The 20,611-nt window shown below is 44.4% G+C and overlaps 1 protein-coding gene across 5 annotated transcripts in view; it reads left to right on the top strand.

Annotated features, from left to right (window-relative positions):
• DDX11 (DEAD/H-box helicase 11) overlaps positions 1-20,611 on the top strand; it is a 226,642-nt gene that overhangs the window by 9,683 nt on the left and 196,348 nt on the right. For 2 of the 5 annotated variants that reach the window (XM_073621667.1, XM_073621666.1), the window contains exon 2: positions 17,233-17,382. The exons of the other annotated variants lie outside the window; for them this stretch is intronic. The gene's annotated coding sequence lies outside the window, so the exon portion shown is untranslated. The remainder of the gene's footprint in view (positions 1-17,232; positions 17,383-20,611) is intronic. 5 annotated transcript variants of the gene reach the window in all.

Genomic DNA, 20,611 nt, shown 5'->3' with positions numbered 1-20,611 from the left:
TAACCACTCACGGACCGCCCGCCGTCGTTATACGTCGGTACTTTGAAGAGGGATGTCGTTGTTATGGCAGCAGCTAGCTATCATAACCCCGGTATCCTGTTCTTCAGCGGGCGGTCCGCTTTCAGATAAAAGTGGTCTCTGCGGTGGATTGGCGCTTTGGTGCCCTCCGCTGCTTACTGGAGCTGCCGGCGGAGGCGATCAGGTACTGTGTCCTATTAGGTATGGAGATGAGTGATGGGAAGGTGGCCCCCACCCGCCTCCATACCATTACAAGGCAGAAGCGACATCAAAACGTCACTTCCGCCCATCGCTCTTAAAGAGACTTTTTTTTTTTTTTTTCTTTAAAACGGCTTCTTTTTTTTTTTTTTTTTTATTGCATGTTAGTGTAAATATGAGATTGGAGGTCTTTTTGACCCCAGATCTCATATTTAAGAGGTCCTGTCATGCTTTTTTTCTATTACAAGGGAAGTTTACATTCCTTCTAATAGGATTAAAAAAGTGAGACTTTTCTTTCTTAGAACAGTGTAAAAAAATGAAAATAAAAGGAAAATAAATGAGAAAAAAAAGTGTTTTAAACGCGCGCCAAGCTTGCGGCAGAAGCGAACACATACGTGAGCAGCGCCCGCATATGAAAATGGTGTTTCAAACCACACATGTGAGGTATCACCGCAATTGTTAGAGCGAGAGAAATAATTCTAGCACTAGACCTCCTCTGTAACTCAAAACATGCAACCTGTAGAATTTTTTAAACATTGCCTATGGAGATTTTTAAGGGTAAAAGTTTGTCGCCATTCCGTGAGTGGGTGCAATTTTGAAGCGTGACATGTTGGGTATCAATTTACTCGCCGTAACATTATCTTTCACGAAATAACAATAATTGGGCTAAATACTTACTGTTGTCTTCTTTTTTTAGTTCGACGGTGTATTTTTTCCATCAAATGTGCGCTTGTAAGACCGCTGCGCAAATACGGTGTGACAAAGTATTGCAACGACCGCCATTTTATTTTCTAGGGTGTTAGAACCCCCAAACATTTTATATATATATACACACACACACACACACACACACACACATTTTTTTTTTTCTAGCAAAATAAACAGTTTTTAACTTGGAAACACCAGATCTCAGAAAGAGGCTCGGGGCTGAAGTGGTTACCAGTCACCATAACCCTCTACTAAGAAAATAATTATAAAAAATAAACAAATGGGTGATGGGATGACGGGCACTTTTCTATTTTTATTTTTTTTTTCATTCGTGGCCCTAACATTCTGAGGTATTTGATAGCCCACAGTCCCTGCTATCAAAAACCTCAAGTGGCTTAGACCACTCTCACACTGAGGCACTGCGCGTTGGCAGTAAAGCGCTGCTAGTTTTAGCGGCGTTTTAGCTGAGCTTTTAACCCCCGCTATTGGCTGAAAAAGGGTTAAAAGTGCTGCTGCTGATTTCAATGGCAGGGGCAGTTTAGGAGTGGTGTATCCCACACCGCCCCAAAGATGCTGCTTGCAGCACTTTTTTTTCCTGTCCTGCAAGGGCACCGCTCCAGTGTGAAAGCACTTGGGCTTTCACACTGGGGCTGCAGAAGAGGCAGTTTACAGGCCCTTTATAGCGCAGAACCGCATGTAAAACGCCTCCGTGTGAAAGTGGCCTTAACAAATAACAGGCTGGGCATTGTTAGAACTGTTAGATGACTTGCGGTTGCTGTAATAAAAGCAAAAACCTATTTTTATTTTTTGTGCATTGAGATGTGTTGCAGTTCAATGTGGCCAATTCGCCACTGGATCACTTTTAGAAGCGGCGGGAGGGGTGGTTCCTGGGCTTACCCAACCAATCGGTAAAGCCCGGGGACCCATCCTTCTGCGCCTGTGGCCTGCAGTAGAGATAAGTGAAGGCAAGATTAGCTCCGCTCATCTCTATGGCCTTGAGAGCCCATTCACACCTGAGAGTTTTCAGCTCTTAAAACGCTCATCTCAAAAGTTCCAGAACACCCAACAAGCAGAATCCCATTCATTTAAATGGCCCCTGTTCACATCTGAGCATTCTGTCGCCTGAAGCAAAACGCCTGCTCAAAAAAGTACATGAGCTTTTTAGCCAGATTACAGGTGTTTTTCTGATTTTTACATTGATGACCTTTTGACCTCTACAAAATCGTGGCAAAAATCGTGGTAAAATCGCACAACTTTCCACCTGAAAACGATATGCTCAGGTGTGAATGCAGGTGTTCCATCACATTAGGCAACCTGTCAAATGTTGTAACGGAAGTGACGTTCCGTTGTGGCCATCTTGGTACACCCCCCACTCAGCCGCAGTAAGCCTAGAGTCGCTAAGCGGACATCTTTTTACACCCACTGAAATCTTGCATTTTACCCTTATTTTTACCACTAAACTGAGCTTATATTCTGAAATACAGTATTTAGAAATCCGTGACACTGTTTTGATGTTGAATTATAAAAGGAGCGGTCTTCTGTCAGATTAGCAAACCTGTGAGATCAGCAGGCTTGCCAATGCTTTTTAAATTCAACATCTAAACAGTGTCACGGACTTCTAAATACTGTATTTCACAATATAAGCTCAGTTTAGTGGTAAATAAAAGGTGTGAAATGCCAGACTCCGGTGGGTGTAAAAAGATGTCCGCTTACTGACTTCTGACTGTAGGCTTAGTGTGGCCGAGTGCGGGGTGTACCAAGATGGCCGTGACTAGGGTTGTCCCGATACCACTTTTTTAGGACCGAGTACAAGTACCGATACTTTTTTTCAAGTACTCGCCGATACCGATTACCGATACTTTTTTTTAATGTCACGTGACAGTGTTTTTTTTTTTTTTTTTTTAGGGGGGGGGGGAGTGAACGGTGTGTGTGTGTGTGTGTGTGTGTGTGTGTGTTTTTTTTTTTTTTTTCATTTACATTTATTATTTTTTACAATTTAATTTTTTTTTATTCTTTATTGCACTATGTGTGTGTTTTTTTTTTTTTTTTTTTTTTTTTATCAGCCCTGTTGGGGGGCTTTGGTGAGACATCAGGGGTCTTAACTGACCTCTGAGATCTCCCCCTTGAGACATGGAAAGAGACGGAGGATAGAGATTCCCCAGTCCCTTTCTCTGCAGCCTCAGCTGCACTGAGAATGAATGGAGAGAAGACAGCGGCTCCTCTCCATTCATAAACTGACACATCGTAATCACAGGAGATTACAATGTTTCAGTTATGTGAATAGACAGAGTCAGCTGACTCTGTCCATTCACACAGCGGAGAGACAGCAGAACGGAGGGGACAGAGGAAGAGAGAGGGGGACAGCGAAAAGCCGGAACGGATGGGGACAGCGGAGGGGGACAGAGCAAAGGAGGACGACAGCGGAGGGGGTCAGAGGAACGGAGGGGGACAAAGCAACGGAGCAGGACAGCGGAGGGGGTCAGAGGAACGGAGCAGGACAGCGGAGGGGGACAGAGGAACGGAGGGGGACAGAGCAAAGAAGGAGGACAGCGGAGGGGGACAGAGGAACGGAGGGGGACAGAGCAAAGAAGGAGGACAGCGGAGGGGGACAGAGGAACGGAGGGGGACAGAGCAAAGAAGGAGGACAGCGGAGGGGGACAGAGGAACGGAGGGGGACAGAGCAAAGAAGGAGGACAGCGGAGGGGGTCAGAGGAACGGAGGGGGACAAAGCAATGGAGCAGGACAGCGGAGGGGGACAGAGGAACGGAGGGGGACTAAGGGGGATGAGGTGACAGTCAGCGGTGATCGTGTGTGGGGGAGTTACAAGCACCGATCACCGCTGTATGTCACTAAAGCAGCTGAAAGCCGCGGGGGGAGAAGCTTGTAACTCCCCCACGCGCCGATCACCGCTGACAGTCAAGGTATCGGTGGAAGCATCAGGAGCATTTGCCCGAGTACAAGTACTTGGGCAAATGCTTGGTATCGGTGCCGATACCGATACTAGTATCGGTATCGGGACAACCCTAGCCGTGACGGAACGTCACTTCTGTTACAAAATCTGACGGGTCGCCTAATCTGACGGAACACAGCCTCAAGGACCGTAGCGACATCATAACGTCACTTCCAGTTCCTCAGGTATGTTTTTTCTCTTTCTTTTTTTTTTTTTTCGATATCTTGCTTTTAAAAGTAGAGGAGAGATTTGAGGTCTTATAGACCCCAGATCTCTCCATTAAGAGCACCAGTCAAGCTGTATTGTTGTTGCAAAGGATGTTTACATTTCTTGCGATAGCAATAAAAGAGAATTTAAAGGGACAGTATTAAAGATAAAAAAAAAAAAAAAAAATTTAAAGCGCCCTTGCCCCCCCAGTGGTGAATGCATACCTAGGTCACGCCCACATATGTAAACAATGTTCAAACCACGCATGTGGGGTATTGCCACAAACGTCAGAGCAAGAGCAATAATCCTAGCTCCTCTGTAACTCTAAACTGGTAACTTTGTAGAAATGTTGAAATCGTTGCCTGTGGAGATGAAGTACTGTTGCACCTAAGTACTACTGGCGCTATTTTACGAGCATGACATGCTGAGTATCTATTTACTCAGCGTAACATCATCTTTCATACTTTACAAAAAAATGAGTTATATAATATGTTGTTTTTTTTTTTTTTAACTGAAGTGTATTAAAGCGGAGTTCCACCCTCATTTAGTACTCTTCACCATCCAGCACTAAACTGTACACTTGTAACGACTGCGTCATTTCCGGCTTTGCATTGTCTCCTAAGATATGTGTGTTATCAATCCCAGGAGACAATGGGCATCGCCGAGTTGTAGCATCCCATTATTTGCAAACCGGAAATGACGAAATGCAAGGCGGTGCTCAGCACCATTTTTAAAAAAGGTAACCAGGCTTTTGTTGCCATTGTTACCAAAGCTTCTTATGCAAAATGATCAGCGGTGGTGGAGGTGGCTGGAGCATACAAGAAGGGCGGCATCTCCACTCTATTTACAGAGCACGGGGGACAGCACAGCCACACCATGTACTAATGATTTATAAAAGAGTACTTTGATGGGGGCAATGTTGTGGAGTGTACCGCAAACTCAATGTCTGCCAGCACTCACCAATGATCGAGCAGAGAGGCAGAACATTGGTCTGCCTATGTAAACAAGGCAGATCGCCGTTCTGACAGGAGGGAAGGGATGGATCCTGTGTCTCTCTGCAAAGCAGGAACTAGGATCCATGTCTTCCCTTAGTAAAAGCAACTCCCACTGTTTAGAAAAATGCAGGCTAGGCACACAGTTATCCCTTTGATTGCACCTGATGTTAAAGTGGTTCTAAAGGTAGAAGGTTTTTTATCTTGCCTTCTGTGTGCACCACTGGTTTCACTGCTGACAAGCAGGCTGGGCTCTGCTGGGAATGGAGTCAAGTCCCAGCAGGAACATGTGAGCCATTAAGTCCTGGTGGGGGGGGAGTGCTCTAATCCCGCAGGGAGCTCCCGCACAGCCGGTGCTACATGCTGAGAGAACCTGACAGTCCTGGAAACACAAGCTGAGGGAGGAGGAGAGGCGGAGTTGTGGAGGAGGAGAGCGGACTAAACACTACGCGTGAACAGAAGAACCACTAGGGAAATGTAAGCGGACCAGGAATGGAGGGGGTGAATAGAGCACAGAGCTCTGTCTACACAGGCAAAGGGGCATTTTACTCCCCCCCCCCCCCCCCCAGCCTGGCGCTCTTAAGACGGCTGCTTATGGTGGCGCCGGCTCTGCAAAGGATATCTTGTAATTGTACATCTGCTTTACTCTTAACCAGAGTTGCTTAACCGGTGTGACCCTGGACCTCAAGCCAGGAAAATGCATGCCCGTTAACTAGAGATGTAAAATTTCCGGAAATTTTGAAGCTCGGAAAAAAACCCGTTTTTTTTTTTTTTTTTTTTTTTTCCTGTTTTTTCTTTTTTTTTCCTGTTCCCCCCCCCCCCCCCCCCCCAAAAAAAACAAAACCGAAATTTCCATAAAAAATGCTACATTAGCACTTTTTTGTCTTTTTAAGATTGAAAGTCATTCTGTTACGAGAACATTGAGAAAAACTATGTGCATTGTCATCATTGTTGTCCTCTTCACTTCAATCCATGAAGGATTTTTTAATATCTACAGGACACTTGTCACATACAAGAATATGTTTTGTCATCCTGGTACATTTGGAAATGTATATTTCATCTGACAATATTGGCAAATCACATTTTTCTTTTCAGAACAACTTGTAATGTGAAAATGCCTCCATAGATGTTGGTCTCACCATTTTTCTGAGGTGAGTAGGAAATAAAAACAAGAAAAAATGACTACTTTGCAAGAAGACACTAATCTATGGTTGTGTGTGTGTGGGGGTGGGGGTGGGGGTGGGTGGGGGGGGGGGGGGGAGAACCAGGTCACTGGTAATTACCCACTTCAGCCGTGGAAGGATTTATCCCCTTACTGACCAGAGCACTTTTTACAATTTGGCACTGCGTCGCTTTAACTGCTAATTGCGTGGTCATGCAATGTTGTACCCAAACAAAATTTGCGTCCTTTTCTTCCCACAAATAGAGCTTTCTTTAGATGGTATTTGATCACCTCTGCTGTTTTTATTTTTTGCGCTATAAACGGAAAAAGACCGAAAATTTTGAAAAAAAATGATATTTTCAACATTTAGGCCAAAATGTATTTAGCCACATGTCTTTGGTAAATAAAAAATGTCAATAAGCGTATATTTATTAGTTTGCACAAAACTTATAGCGTCTACAAACTAGGGTACATTTTCTGGAATTTACACAGCTTTTAGTTAATGACTGCCTACCTCATTTCTTGAGGTGCTAAAATGGCAGGGCAGTACAAACCCCCCCCAAATGACCCCATTTTGGAAAGTAGACACCCCAAGGAAATTGCTGAGAGGCATGTTGAGCCCATTGAATATTTTTTTTTTCCCAAGTGACTGAATAATGACAAAAAAAAAAAAATATTTTACAAAAAGTTGTCACTAAATGATATATTGCTCAAACATGCCATGGGCATATGTAGAATTGCACCCCAAAATGCATTCTGCTGATTTTTCTGCGTACGGGGATACCACATGTGTGGGACTTCTTGCAAGCCTAGCCGTGTACGGGGCCCCAAAAACCAAGCACCACCATCAGGATTTCTAAGGGCGTAAATTTTTGACTTCACTCCTCACTACCTATCACAGTTTTGAAGGCCATAAAATGCTAAGATGGCAACCCCCCCCCCCAAATTACCCCATTTTGGAAAGTGGACACCTCAAGCTATTTGCTGAGAGGCATGCTGAGTATTTTGCAGCTCCCATTTGTTTTTTGAAAATGAAGAAAGAAAAGAAAAATGTATTTATTTTTTTTCAATTTTCAAAACTTTGTGACAAAAAGCGAGGTCTGCAAAATACTCACCGTACATCTCAGCAAACAGCTTGGGGTGTCTACTTTCCAAAATGGGGTCATTGGGGAGGGGAGGGGGGGGGTGTTGTGCCATCTGGGCATTCCATGGCCTCCGAAACTGTGATAGGCAGTGAGGAGTGAAATCAAAAATTTACACCCTTAGAAACCCTGAAGGTGGTGCTTGGTTTTCGGGGGCCCCATACGCGGCTAGGCTCCCAAATCTTTTTTTTTTTTTCATGCAGCCTGTGGGCTGAACGAAAAAAAGAGATTGACTGGTGGGTATGCCCACCATTAGAATACCTTCCTTCATCCACCCACTTCTAATGATGGGCATACATGCACCATTTATATATGCCGAAGCATGGGGGCATCCACCACAAAAGTTAGGAGCAAATCGTTCCTCCGCCCCTGCTGCCCCCATGCTTCGGCATATATGCTCTTTTTTTTTTTTTTTTTTTTTTTTAACTGTGGTGGTGAAATCACCTCCGACAGCGCTGGAGTCACGGCTTTATGTATCGTGGGAGCAAACGCTGTTGCTGTCAAGATAAATAAATCCGCGCTGCAACTGAATGGCGTACCTGCTAAGCAAATGATGGTTAACAATAAAACAAAGTAACATTACAGTATAACAGTAAGACTTACCATACCTGCAAAGCAAATACAAAAAAAAATATAGTAAAAAATAAAACATTTTTTTTAATGCAACCTGTGCCTAAAATATATGCTGAAGCATGGGGGCAGGTTCCCGCAAAAGGTAGGAGCAAATCGCTCCTCCGACCCCCTGCTGCCCCCATGCTTCGGCATATATGCTGAAGTATGTAACTGTGGTGGTGAAATCACCTCCGACAGCGCTGGAGTCAGGGCTTTATGTATCGTGGGAGTAAACGCTGTTGCTGTCAAGATGAATAAATCCGCGCTGCAGCTGAATGGCATACCTGAAAACAAAAAAATGGTTAACAATAAAACACAGTATACAGTAAAGTATAAAAAAAATTACATATCTGAAAAGCAAACATGATAAAAAATAACAACAATAAAACATTGCAGAATAGAATACAGTAAAAAAGAGCAGAACAATAGAGAGAGAGAGAGAGCACAATAAAACGACAACTATATTTGATTTTTTTAATTTAATTTTTTTTTGTTTAAATTTTTTTTTTTTTTTTTATAACTGTAACTTTTGTAACTATAACCGGTTCTAGGTTTGGGTCTCTCAAAATACGATGGCATTTTGGGAGACCCTGTGAAAGTGTGCCTAGTCTGTGCAATGCTGTACCCTACGCTAAAACTCAACTAGTGTATGGTAGCGCTCAAAGCATTCACCAATGCAAAGTCCCACACAATCTTGCCAGCGCTTCCTATGTAGTCCGGGCAGTTTGTTGGCTCTACGTGGCTATCTTTTCCCTCGTAAACCATAAAACTACATGTATAGCCTGTGGCTCTGTCACAGAGCTTATACATCTTGACCCCGTATCTGGCACGCTTGCTGGGAAGGTACTGTTTGAATGACAAGCGGCCAGAAAACTTAATCAGGGACTCATCAATGCAGACAACTTGATGGGGAATAAACAAGTCTGCAAAATGTTGGTTGAAGTGGTTTACGAGGGGCCGAATTTTGTAGAGCCGATCGTATCCAGGGTCTCCACGAGGACGACAGAGTTCATTGTTGTTGAAGTGCATGAACAGCAAGATCTGCTCGTATCATGCCCTGGTCATGGAGGCAGAGAACAAGGGCATATTTTGAATTGGGTCAGTGGACCAATATGACCCCAACTCACTCTTTTTAGTTATGCCCATGTTGAGGGAAAGGCCCAGAAAGAGCTTAAATTCGGAAACCGTAATTGGTCTCCAATCTCTGGCAAGGGAGGACTGGGGAATAGTGGCAATGTGTTTACCAGCGTACAAATTGCTTTGGTCCACAAAAGATCTATAGAGATCTTCCGTGAAAAACAGTGAATAAAAATCAAGTGGTGTAAAATCAACTGTTTCCACCTGAATGCCGGGTTGGCCAGTGAATGGGGGAAGTACGGGTGCTGCAGAAGTGGTGGGTTCCCAATTAGGATTAGCGAATGCAGCAGGAAGGGCACTATGGGCGCGATGGGCCTGTGTTCGTCTTCTTGGTGGCAGCGGGACACTACTTGTGCTTGCCACCTCGCCAGCTTGAACTGCACTTATGGGACTCGCCACGTCACCAAGTGTTACTGCAGTGCTGGTTGTGCGACCAGGGTGTACTAGGCCGCTGGTGCTTGCCAGTTCACCAGAAGGAATAGCGGCGCTAGTACTGCTCTGCTCCATACGAGAGCCCTGTGGTTCTTGCACCCCAACAGCAGAAGAAGAAGATCGGGGTCTGGTACGCCTGACCTTGGCAGGGACCACAACTCCGTCGTCAGAGCTATCTGTCATGGAGCCGCTGCTGTCTACAGGTTCGTATTCTGAACCTGACTCTGACAGATGAGTGACTTTCTCTTTACTATCTGTCATGCTCAGAAACGTGTAGGCCTCTTCACTAGTGTCCCTTCGATTTGCCATTTTGGGCTCTAAATTTAGTGGTACACTAGTGAGACTCACAGGCAAAAAAGCTCCTGACTGTTAGCGTCTGTATCAAAACGCTACCAAAATCTGTTAGCGATCGCAGGGATCAGGCCTGACTCAGGCTAGTGTTTTGTAAGTGACAGTGATCGATCGATACTGCACTTGGGTGGGCTGGGCTGGGCGGAGGGGCAAAACGCAGGTGCTAGCAGGTATCTGGGCTGATCCCGCTAACACTGCGTTTTTGGGAACCCTAAACTGCTGGGGACGCTAGTATAGATCTGATCGGATCAGCTTGTCTCCAAATATCACCCAAATCGTCCTCTCCGCTCTTCTCAAGACCTCCTGCTTTCAAGCTCTCTCATCTCCTCCTCCCATGCTCGTCTCCAGGATTTCTCCAGAGCCTCTCCCATCCTCTGGAACTCGCTACCTCCATCTATCCGGCTATCCCCTACTCTTGCTACCTTCAGGCAATCCCTGAAAACTCATCTCTTCAGGAAAGCCTATCACGTCTCCAACTAATCTCCTACCACTTCCACCAGCTCATTCCCCACAGTTACAACCTTTTGTACCACCTGCCCCACCCTATTAGATTGTAAGCTCTTCTGAGCAGGGCCCTCTTAATCCTATTGTATTGTATTGTATTATATTATAACTGTATTGTCTCCCTTTTATATTGTAAAGCGCTGCGTAAACTGTTGGCGCTATATAAATCCTGAATAATAATAATAAAATAATAAAAGTTCGTAGCCAATAGCTGCCCATTGGACTAGTATACAGACAAACGGATTTTTCGACCAGACTCAAGTCCCTCGGAAAGATTTGAAACATGTTCTTAATCTAAAGTCCGTCTGATTTTTCGACAGCAAAGGTCCGATGAAGCCCACACACGATCGAATTGTCTGGCGGATTCGTTCCTTCGGACCTTTGCTGTCAAAGTCCACTCGTGTGTACACGGCATTAGTTGACGATCTCCCTCTTAGAAATTGATGTTCTGTAAGTTTTGTATTTCCTATATTTTATTGCAGTATCGGACTGTTGTCGCTCTTACTTTGTGCTTGAGGAGAAAAATGTGTACAATGTGCACTGCTATTTTAAGCGCACAAATTTGTTTTTGTATTTATTTATTTCTCTTGTTTTACTGAAATTTTATTAAAGCTTTCAAGTATAAGAAAAAGATTCGGGAACCATTTCATTGTGACCCATGGCCGGTTACCAAATCACTTAAATGCCCCTCACTCTTCAAAAGGTTGAGCACCCCTGCTCTAAACCAATGTCCCAGTGCAGTTCTAAGGTTTTCTGATCTTCCCTACGGTGTATGTTGCAAGCACATGCATGGCGGATTTTACTATATTATCTCTGCTGCAGTTTTCATAAGTCAACCCCTTATTCTCAAAGATGCTAAACTGGTGTTCTGGAAACATCATATGAGGATGGTCATTGTGATACAGACTGTTCCTTCATTTTATATCCTTTACCGCCACTATTAGACCGCTTTCACACTGGGGCGCTTTGCAGGCGCTACAGTGCTAAAAATAGCATCTGCAAAGCGCCCTGAAAGAGCCGCTGCTGTCTCTCTAATGTGAAAGCCCCGAGGGCTTTCACACTAGAACGGTGCGCTGACAGGACGCTAAAAACAGTCCTGCTAGCAGCATCTTTGAAATCAGTGGGGCTCCTGCCCATTGAAATCAGTGTGGCACCGCCCCCAACGCCCCAGTGTGAAAGGGGCCTAAAGGTACACTGACAGCTGCCATCTATCACTACAGGAAAGCTCACAGATTATCTGTACTTCTCTGGTAAATACCGAAGTCCATGCTATTAGAGAAAGATGGCAGCAGAGACCGAAGGAGGATACGTAAAAAGTTGCTTGGGGAAAAAAAAATAGGCAAATATTTATAGAACAAATGGTGTTTCATCTGGGTACGAAAAGTCCAAAGTGTGCCTGTCTAAGCCTCTCTTAGGGCACTTTTACACTGGGGAGGGCGGACGTCGGCGGTAAAGCGCCAATATTTTTAGCGGTGCTTTAACGTAGTTTTTGCTGCTCTTTTCGGCCGTTAGCGTTGCGCTTTTAACACCCGCTAACGGGTGGAAATAGGTTAGAAGCGGCAAAGTGGCGTTTTGCTGGCACTTTTAACCCTTTTTTCGGCCTCTAGCGGGGGGGGGGGGTTAAAAGTGCTCCGCTAGCGGCTTAAAGGCGCTGCTAAAACAATGGTAAAGTACCGCTAAAAATAGCGGCGCTTTACTGCTGACACCTGGGCACTGTGAGTGTGAAAGGGCTCTTAGGATTAAAGGGAAATTCTATAGTGTTTTATACACGATTTGGGGGTTTTAGATTTGTAACTTTCTTTGTTGTATATGTGTGAGCACAGACCTTTAAGTGCAATATTGTACAAAGTTTAGGCCTCATGCACATGGACGTATACCCCAAATCTTTCTGGTAGGAGCTGACAGAAAAACCCAGCTTTAGAAAATCCCCTTTTTTTTTTTTTGGTGCAGAGTTATGTTTGTTTATTCACCTCCATATCTGCCGAACGTCATATGACGTCCTCGGCTTTGAGTGGAGATATCTGAATGATGCCTACAGCTACAGGCATCATCCAGATATCGTTTTTTAGAGCCGGCGATTCTGAGCACAACAGGAATGATCATAGGGGCTGTTCAGCCGCTTGATCGTTCTTAGCGGTGACGGGAGCGGACGTCCCCCCCCCCCCCCCGGTGCCCTCAGGTGCCTTTCCGGGCTCTCCATTGCGATCAGGGACCCAGAGAATGAATCGACTGGCACCGGAAGAGAGGCATGGAGATCTCTGGGATTTCCGAGAAACAGATGGTCCCCAGCAATCTTTATGATCCTTGGAGGCCCGGGCACGACTTTATGATGTCACGTCCGGGCCGCACAAGTAAACAAAGACGAGATCTTGGCTAGAAAAGCATCAGGGCTGGCCAGGTGGAGGGGGGGGGGGGGGGTACGATGCTACACATCTTTTGGTCATGCCCAAAGATGGCATCATACTGGAGGAAAGTTCGGAACATTGTCCAAAAATTCACTGACTACGAGATTCCGGACGATCCGGCCTTTTTCTTATTACATGTTACAAATATTCCAGCTAAAAAATATAAGGAATCAATTTTACGACATCTGATAAATGCTATTAAGGCATGTATCTCTCTCAAATGGAAAAACTCATCACCTCCAACTGTCGGATGCTGGCTCCATAAAGTGGAAGAGATCAATAAGATGGAAGATCCCACACTTTCAGCACAAAATAAACAAGAAAAAATTTCTGGGTTGTGGAGATTGTGGAATATGTTTATCCTCTCTGAAGAAAGTTCAAACCTACTTGGTTCATGATTAACGAACATAGGTAGTGGTACCATGAATGACTGCCTGATGTCTTGGCACTCACCTCCAACCCAGGACCCCCCCTTTCCCCTCCTCTTTCCTTATCCCCCCTCTTTCTCTCTCTCTTCTATGCTATTTGCGGTTATCTTCTCTTCTCTTGCATTTTAGAAAATGGAGAGTGGATTAGGCGATCCCGGGACTTGTTACCACTGGTTTATCCTCTGGTTGCTACAATGCAGGAATTATAGTCACACAAGCTGTACACTGAGTATGTTATGTATGATCTAACTTAAAATACTGATTTCTGTTGTATCACCTCAATGTATTTGTAGTGTTCTTGGTTACACATTGTTACTGTGGAAACCAGGACTCGCCTTTATGTGGTTTAAATAAAATATTTGAAAAAAAAAATATTGCATCCACTGATGCAAACATTGGGGGTTTATATTGTGCCCACTAATGGCAATGTTGGGGATTATTATTGTCAACTGGCACCAATGCTGAGAATTATTGACTGTCGGAGCAGAGGCGGTGTTATGTTATATAGGAAGATGTTATGTGTGGTCATTTTTGGAAGGTCACTCCACCAAAACATTCAGTAATAGATGGAGGAGCCTTAATTCTCCATGATTAAGTTTCGGGGGCGGAGTGAAACGCATTGGAGGGGATGGCTTGGTTGGAGCCCGGGCTGATGCTCCTCACAGGTTTTGCTGTGATGTGCGACTTTTAGGACTTTCTTTCCCTACTGGATGTTTTGAGCTGGGATGAGCCCTGTCCTTGTCAGCACTCCTGTCATGCAAGAGGACCTGGTGGAGCTTTGAGCGGCGCCTGTTATTTTTGTTGTGGGTCACATAGATGGAGGAGCGTTATACTACCTAACTGTATCTCATATGTTGTGATTAGATGTCTGGAATTGAGATCCCAGATCTTCACATTTACTCCAACCATTACATTGGGGGGGGGGGGGGGGGTGACTCTCTCAGATGAGCAATTCAATTCTTCGGATGGTGCATGCAACAGGAGAAATGGGAGCATCTAATTATGGGCAGGAATAGAGCAAGAAACTATTGTAAGGTGATGATACTACAGGAGACATAAGAAGCCATGGGCGACTAAGCCCAGCAGACTCCACTTTTAACTGAAATATCACTTTTGGATGGACTGGCCCTTTAACTGTACAGGTGATACAGAGGACATGGTGGAGGGAGCGTGTGTAAACCCCCCCCCCCCCAGTGCTGCCGACGTATGGAATAAATTAGTGGGTTGGGATATGCAAGCCCTAACAATGAATTTCTCCTATTTTGTCCAATTAAAAAAAAAAATACCTGCCAGAAATCCATTAAGCCTGTTAGTTCCCATGCTCTGTGCCTCTGCTGCACTGAAACCTCAAGCATTATTGTCAGCCCTGCTGAGTTCTCCTCTATAGACTACAGAATACCTGCCCCTTATGTTATGAAGATCAGGAGGGGGTGTCCTATAGTCCTAACACACTTTTTGCACAAGGGTCTCTATGACGCTTTTCCATACATACAGTACGGCGATTAAACTTTGTCACCCTAGGACAGGAAGTATGTTACTGGCAGGATCATCAGATGAAAACTAACGGCCTCGCCTAAAAACTCCTGTCTGCAGCTCCCCAGGACCGGCGCAGTGTCCAAAAAAAAAAAAAAAAAAGAAAATCGCGGATTTTTTATTTTTTTTTGAAAATTGCCCAGCCCTACTGCTAGGGCTTTCCTGTAAACCGGGCACTGTGAGGAGATACGGCTGATCAGCTTTCCTCGCTACACACTCTGTCAGTGTGAGGCAAGGAGAGCTGATTAATGGCACTTCCGCATTTAAATGTGACCCACTGTGACTGGACATAGGCGGTCACTATACAGAGACATGGCGCGGCCACAATCACCGTGCTGCACACCCCTGCGGCCGTTCCAGGGCGCCATCATATGACGTCCACCCAGGATGATAGCCGCACCGCTCCTCCGTCATTTGATGGTGGGCGGGCGGTAAATGGTAAAGATAACAACCTGTCTGACTTTACACACCTTTTTGTTTTTATGCCTCTGGTTTGTACTGAGCTGATTGAAAATAAAAGTTTGGCTTGGCTTTAAGGTCAGGGGTTAAAGTGAGCCTGTGGTGTGCCTATAGAGAGCAGTTTGTCAGAAGCTTCCAGATTTACTCAGTAGTGTTGTAGAGATCGACCCCACAAGAATAGTATGTAATGCTACATCTGCCCATTCTGTTGTGTTCAGAAAAGACAAAAAATGGCTGTGTTGATGTGCACTGTGGTGCGCAGCAATGCATACAGTACAGTGCATCTGGAAAGTGTTCACAGTGCTTCACTTTTTTCACATTTTGTTATGTTACAGCCTTATTCCAAAATGGAATAAATTGATTATTTTCCTCAATTCTACAAACAATACCCCATAATAACAACCTGAAAGAAGTTTGTTTGAAATCTTTGCAAATTTATTAAAAATAAAAAAAAAATTCTATGTACATAAGTATTCACAGCCTTTGCCATGACTCTCAAAATTGAGCTCAGGTGCATCCTGTTTCCACTGATCATCCTCGAGATGTTTCTACAACTTGTTTGGAGCCCACATGTGGTAAATTCAGTTTAAACATGTATTGTTTGTAGAATTTTGAGCAAAATAATGAATTTAATCCATTTTGGATTAACCACTTGCCACCCAGGCCAATTCTGACATTTCTCTCCTACGTGTAAAAATCATCTTTTTTTTTTTTTGCTAGAAAATTACATAGAACTCCCAAACATTATATATGTTTTTTTTTAACAGAGACCCTAGAGAATACAATGGCAGTCATTGCAACTATTTATTTTGCACGGTATTTGGGCAGCAATTTTTCAAACGCTTTTTTTTTGGAAAAAAGTTTCATGCTTTAAAAAAAAAACTGTAAAGTTAGCCCAAAGTTACGCAGTGTAAATAGATACCTAATATTTGACGCTTCAAAATTGCACACGCTCGTGGAATGACGCCAAACTTTGGTACTTAAAAATCCCCATAGGCGACACTTTAAAATTTTTTACTGATTACATGTGTGGTTTGAACACCATTTTCATGTGTGGGTGGGACTTTTGTATGCGTTCGCTTCTGCGTGCGAGCACACTGGGACAGGGGCGCTTTAAATTTTTTTTTTTTATTGTTAATTTTACTTTAATTCTTTTTAGTTTTGACACTTATAAAAAAAAAAAAAAAAAAATTAAAAAAAATTGATTACTTTTATTCCTTTTACAAGGAATGTAAACATCCCTTGTGATAGGAATATGGCATGACAGGACCTCTTTACAGTGAGATATGGGGTCAATAAGACCCCACATCTCACCTCTGGGCTGGGAACGCTGAGATAAAAAAAAAAAAAACTATGTCAGCTTCCCAGCCGAGGCGGTGCCGTTTGTTTGAATGCAGAGGCCGGACGTGACGTCATAACATCACGCCTGGCCTCCGAACGATCATAGAGACTCCGGCGACCATCTGGTCTGCTGGAAATCTCTATGGTAAACATCAGGAGCCGGCGGATCCTGTTTCTGACTCACTGATGGCAGCAGTGAGTCGGTAGAAGCATCGGAGGGTGGCGGTAGGGGGGGGGATTTCCCCTCTCGCTGCCCATAAGAATGATCAAGTGCCTGAACAGCCGCTATGATCATTCTTATGGTGTAGGTAATAGCTGGCTGAAAAAGGCAATATCTGAATGATGCCTCTAGTTGCTTTCCATTGGCTTAGGTGAGAGGAGGTATTCACACCTCCGATATAAAATTGATCACTTGAAACTAGAAGTGATGTCCTTTGATGCTCCCTGGAGGAGGGGCGAAACGCGTTGATGTACTTCCGGTTTCGTAACCATTGATGCAACTTCCGCCCTCCGTGGAACACACACTGATCAGCGGCAGACCCGGATTTTACACTGATGCCGTTTTCATTCAGCTGTCTTATAAGTGGTGCTTAGTTTGCGCAATTTATATAGTTCCAACGATATTTCACTGTCCGTTCCTTCTCTGTTTCCAGTTTTTATGAGCATGGTCGATTTCACTCTGAAATGTCCGCAAGAATATCACTTCTACGGAAAGGCTTCTGAGAATCTATTCCCCATATACCAGATCAATTAGATCTGTGTTTTTGACCACAGACTGCAAAGCTGCGGATCCATAAATTTTGGTGAGTGTGATCACGAGGGGAGTGTGGCACATGACTCTTTTTGGAGCACTTATGCACTTTATTTTTGGAGCGAGTACTCAGCACTTTGTTTATAGACTGTCATTTATTTGTATCACATGTTTCACATTGACATTTGATGTACTCACCTCTCTGCCAGCTTCTGGGTCTTCGGGGAGTTCCGTCGGAGATCTGGTGATGTCACGGACATCGATGTCACCGGACTCCTCCCCCTTTCCCCAAGTGCCTCTGTCTGCTAACGAAGAGAAGGGGGGAGGAGTCCGGTGACGTTGAAGTTCTGGTTGAACGTAATGCTTACGGGGGAGGAGCTACGCATGACGTCACCCGCTTCTGCCCTACGGAACTAACACGATTGTCGGCTTTACATGGTGTGTTTTTATCATCTTTATGTGAGTAGTTTGTGTTTGAACACAAAAATTAAATCTTATACTTAAGCGGTGAGCACTTAGATCTTTTCTTTCTACCCATGACCTGGCGTCCTTGCTGAGATCTAAGGAGACGTGAGAGGAGTTTATGGTCTGTGTTAACCCTTTTGATACCTGCTTGCATGACCACCTGTTTGCACAGGGGTCCATGCCATAAGGTGAGAGTGATTAGTTAGACCGGAGGTGGAAGGGAATGTCACGCTACTGTGGAAAAAAAATTACTTACGTCAGTGCTACAGTTTGAATTTAAAACGTATTTGTGTGAACTGTGAAATTAAGTCATGGATTGTGGAAACTAACTAGTGTTGGGTGATTGTATATAGTGTATACCACATTTACCACTGACTAATGCAGAGTTGCAATGCAAGGAGATCAGCTAAAAGTAGTTGGATCTGTATGTGCATTATAATTAACGAAATTAGCCGATTAAAAAAAACAACGATTAATCGAACATGGAAATTTTAATCAGTAACAGCCCTAACAAAATCATTTTTTAGCACCTTAGCGCGAGTTTATATAGTTTGCTCATGTATTGCAATAACGCTCAAAAGTGTGATTCAGTGCTTAAACATGGCAGTTCATAGAACAATAACATACACAGAATGCACCGTAACACTTACTAACCAGTTAGCAAAATAAAAAAAAAGTTTAAATTGTTTGAACAGTTTGTGTTTGGTTTATATTGCAAATATATGTGAAGCAGCATCTCCACGTCAAGGCTCCTCTGCAAAGTGCGGTCCCTAACTGTACTCTAACGTTGTTTCCAAATGGAGATATACATAGCAAACAGAGGTATTGGTTGCATATATTTGCAATAATATGTGAAATCACCTTCCGTTATACCAAAAAAAATAAAAAAATAAAAGGTCCAAAACATGCCTGGGAAAACTACTGGCCTCTTAAATCAAGACCTGAAGATTGTCACCAAAATCCTTACTATCCTTATGAACCTGGACCAAGTAGGATTTCTCCCCACTAGGGAGGCCAGGGACAATGTCACCAAAGTCCTCAACCTCATCCGTGTTGCCTCCTCCACCAAGACCCAATGCCTTCTATCAACCAATGGTAAAGACGTTTGATTGGGTAAATTGGAAAAAGACATAGACATAGGCCCCAGTTTCCTCCAATGGACCCGCACAATTTATTCTACCTCCTCTGTAGGGGTCAGGGCAAATGGTATTCTGTCTTACCCATTCCCTATCACAAAGGGAACCAGACAGGATTTCCCTTTGTCTCCACTCCCTTAGCCTTCTAAAGGAACGTGGATCTCTATGGAGACCTCACATCCTTTAAAATGAATGTACAAAAATCTGAGGCCATGACTGTAGCCATGCCCTTTACTCATTTGCGGGCCTTCCAAACAAGCTTCAAGTTCCACTGGGCAACTAAAGCTCTGAAATACCTCTCTAATTGGCCTGCAGGAAAAGAAAAGTCTACCGGCGTCCAACCTCCCCTTACAGCTGGTCCAACACACGCCTGCAGGAACAGAAAAAAGTCTTCCAGCCTCCAACCTCCAACCTCTCCTTACAGCTGGTCCAACACACGCCTGCAGGAACAGAAAAAAGTCTTCCAGCCTCCAACCTCCAACCTCCCCTCACAGCCGGTCCATCACACGCCTGCAAGGAACAGAAAAAAGTCTTCCAGCCTCCAACCTCCCCTCACAGCCGGTCCAACACACACCTGCAGGAACAGAATATAGTCTTCCTGCCTCCAACCTCCCCTCACAGTCGGCCCAACATACGCCTGCAGGAACAGAAAAAAGTCTTTTGGCCTCCAACCTCCCCTTACAGCCGCTCCACCTCACGCCTGTGGAAACAGGAAAAAGTCTTCCAGCCTCCAACCTCTCCTTACAGTCGGTCCAACACACGCCTGCAGGAACAGAGAAAAGTCTACCGGCATCCAACCTCCCCTCACAGCCGGTCCAATACACGGCTGCGGGAACAGAAGAAAGTCTTCCGGCCTCCAGCCATCCCTTACAGCCGGTCCAACACACGCCTGCAGGAAAAGAAAAATCTTCTGCCCTCCAAACACAGCTTGTCCAACTCATAATAAAAGTAGAAAAGCCCTCGCGCTACTGAAATGTGTTCAGGATGATCCCCTAATTAATATAAAGAGGGCAACCCTCATAAGCTAAAATAAACAAAGTGCGTACCGTGCAATAAAGTGCAATCACATACAGTGAAAAAGCCGTCTGCAGCAGGTTCTAACAGTGTTCACATTCCACTCATAAATACATACAATCATATAATGATTCAACGCTACAGCAATCACGAGGAGACTCCACCAGAGTGCGACCTAGACATGGCCACTCCACCAGAGTGCGACCTAGACATGGCCACTCCACCAGAGTGCGACCTAGACATGGCCACTCCACCAGAGTGCGACCTAGACATGGCCACTCCACCAGAGTGCGACCTAGACATGGCCACTCCACCAGAGTGTGACTTCCACAAAAAGAAACCAGAACGCCGTGTTCGCTATATGCTTCCTCCAGGAAGGGAAGATGACACTGATACTCGACGAAAACATGGTGTTCTCTATCAGAAAGCATTAAAGAAATACCTTCACCAGAAGACTCCACCAAAACGTTGTGATCGCTCTACACCTCCTCCAGAAAGGGACGCTGACACTCAGACTCCACAAAAAAGTGGCGTTCACTGTCAAAGCAAATAAGAAAGAAATTCAAAAACCAGAAGGGTCATCAGCCCCCCCCGCCTCACAGATCTGGACAAAAGAAAAAGAACGAGAAAAAGAAACAAAAATAGAAAAATAAAAAAGACAGTATG

This window comes from Aquarana catesbeiana, linkage group LG03 (assembly GCF_042186555.1).
Source record: "Aquarana catesbeiana isolate 2022-GZ linkage group LG03, ASM4218655v1, whole genome shotgun sequence".
Lineage (NCBI taxonomy): Eukaryota > Metazoa > Chordata > Amphibia > Anura > Ranidae > Aquarana > Aquarana catesbeiana.
This window is presented reverse-complemented; position numbering and strand designations above follow the sequence as displayed.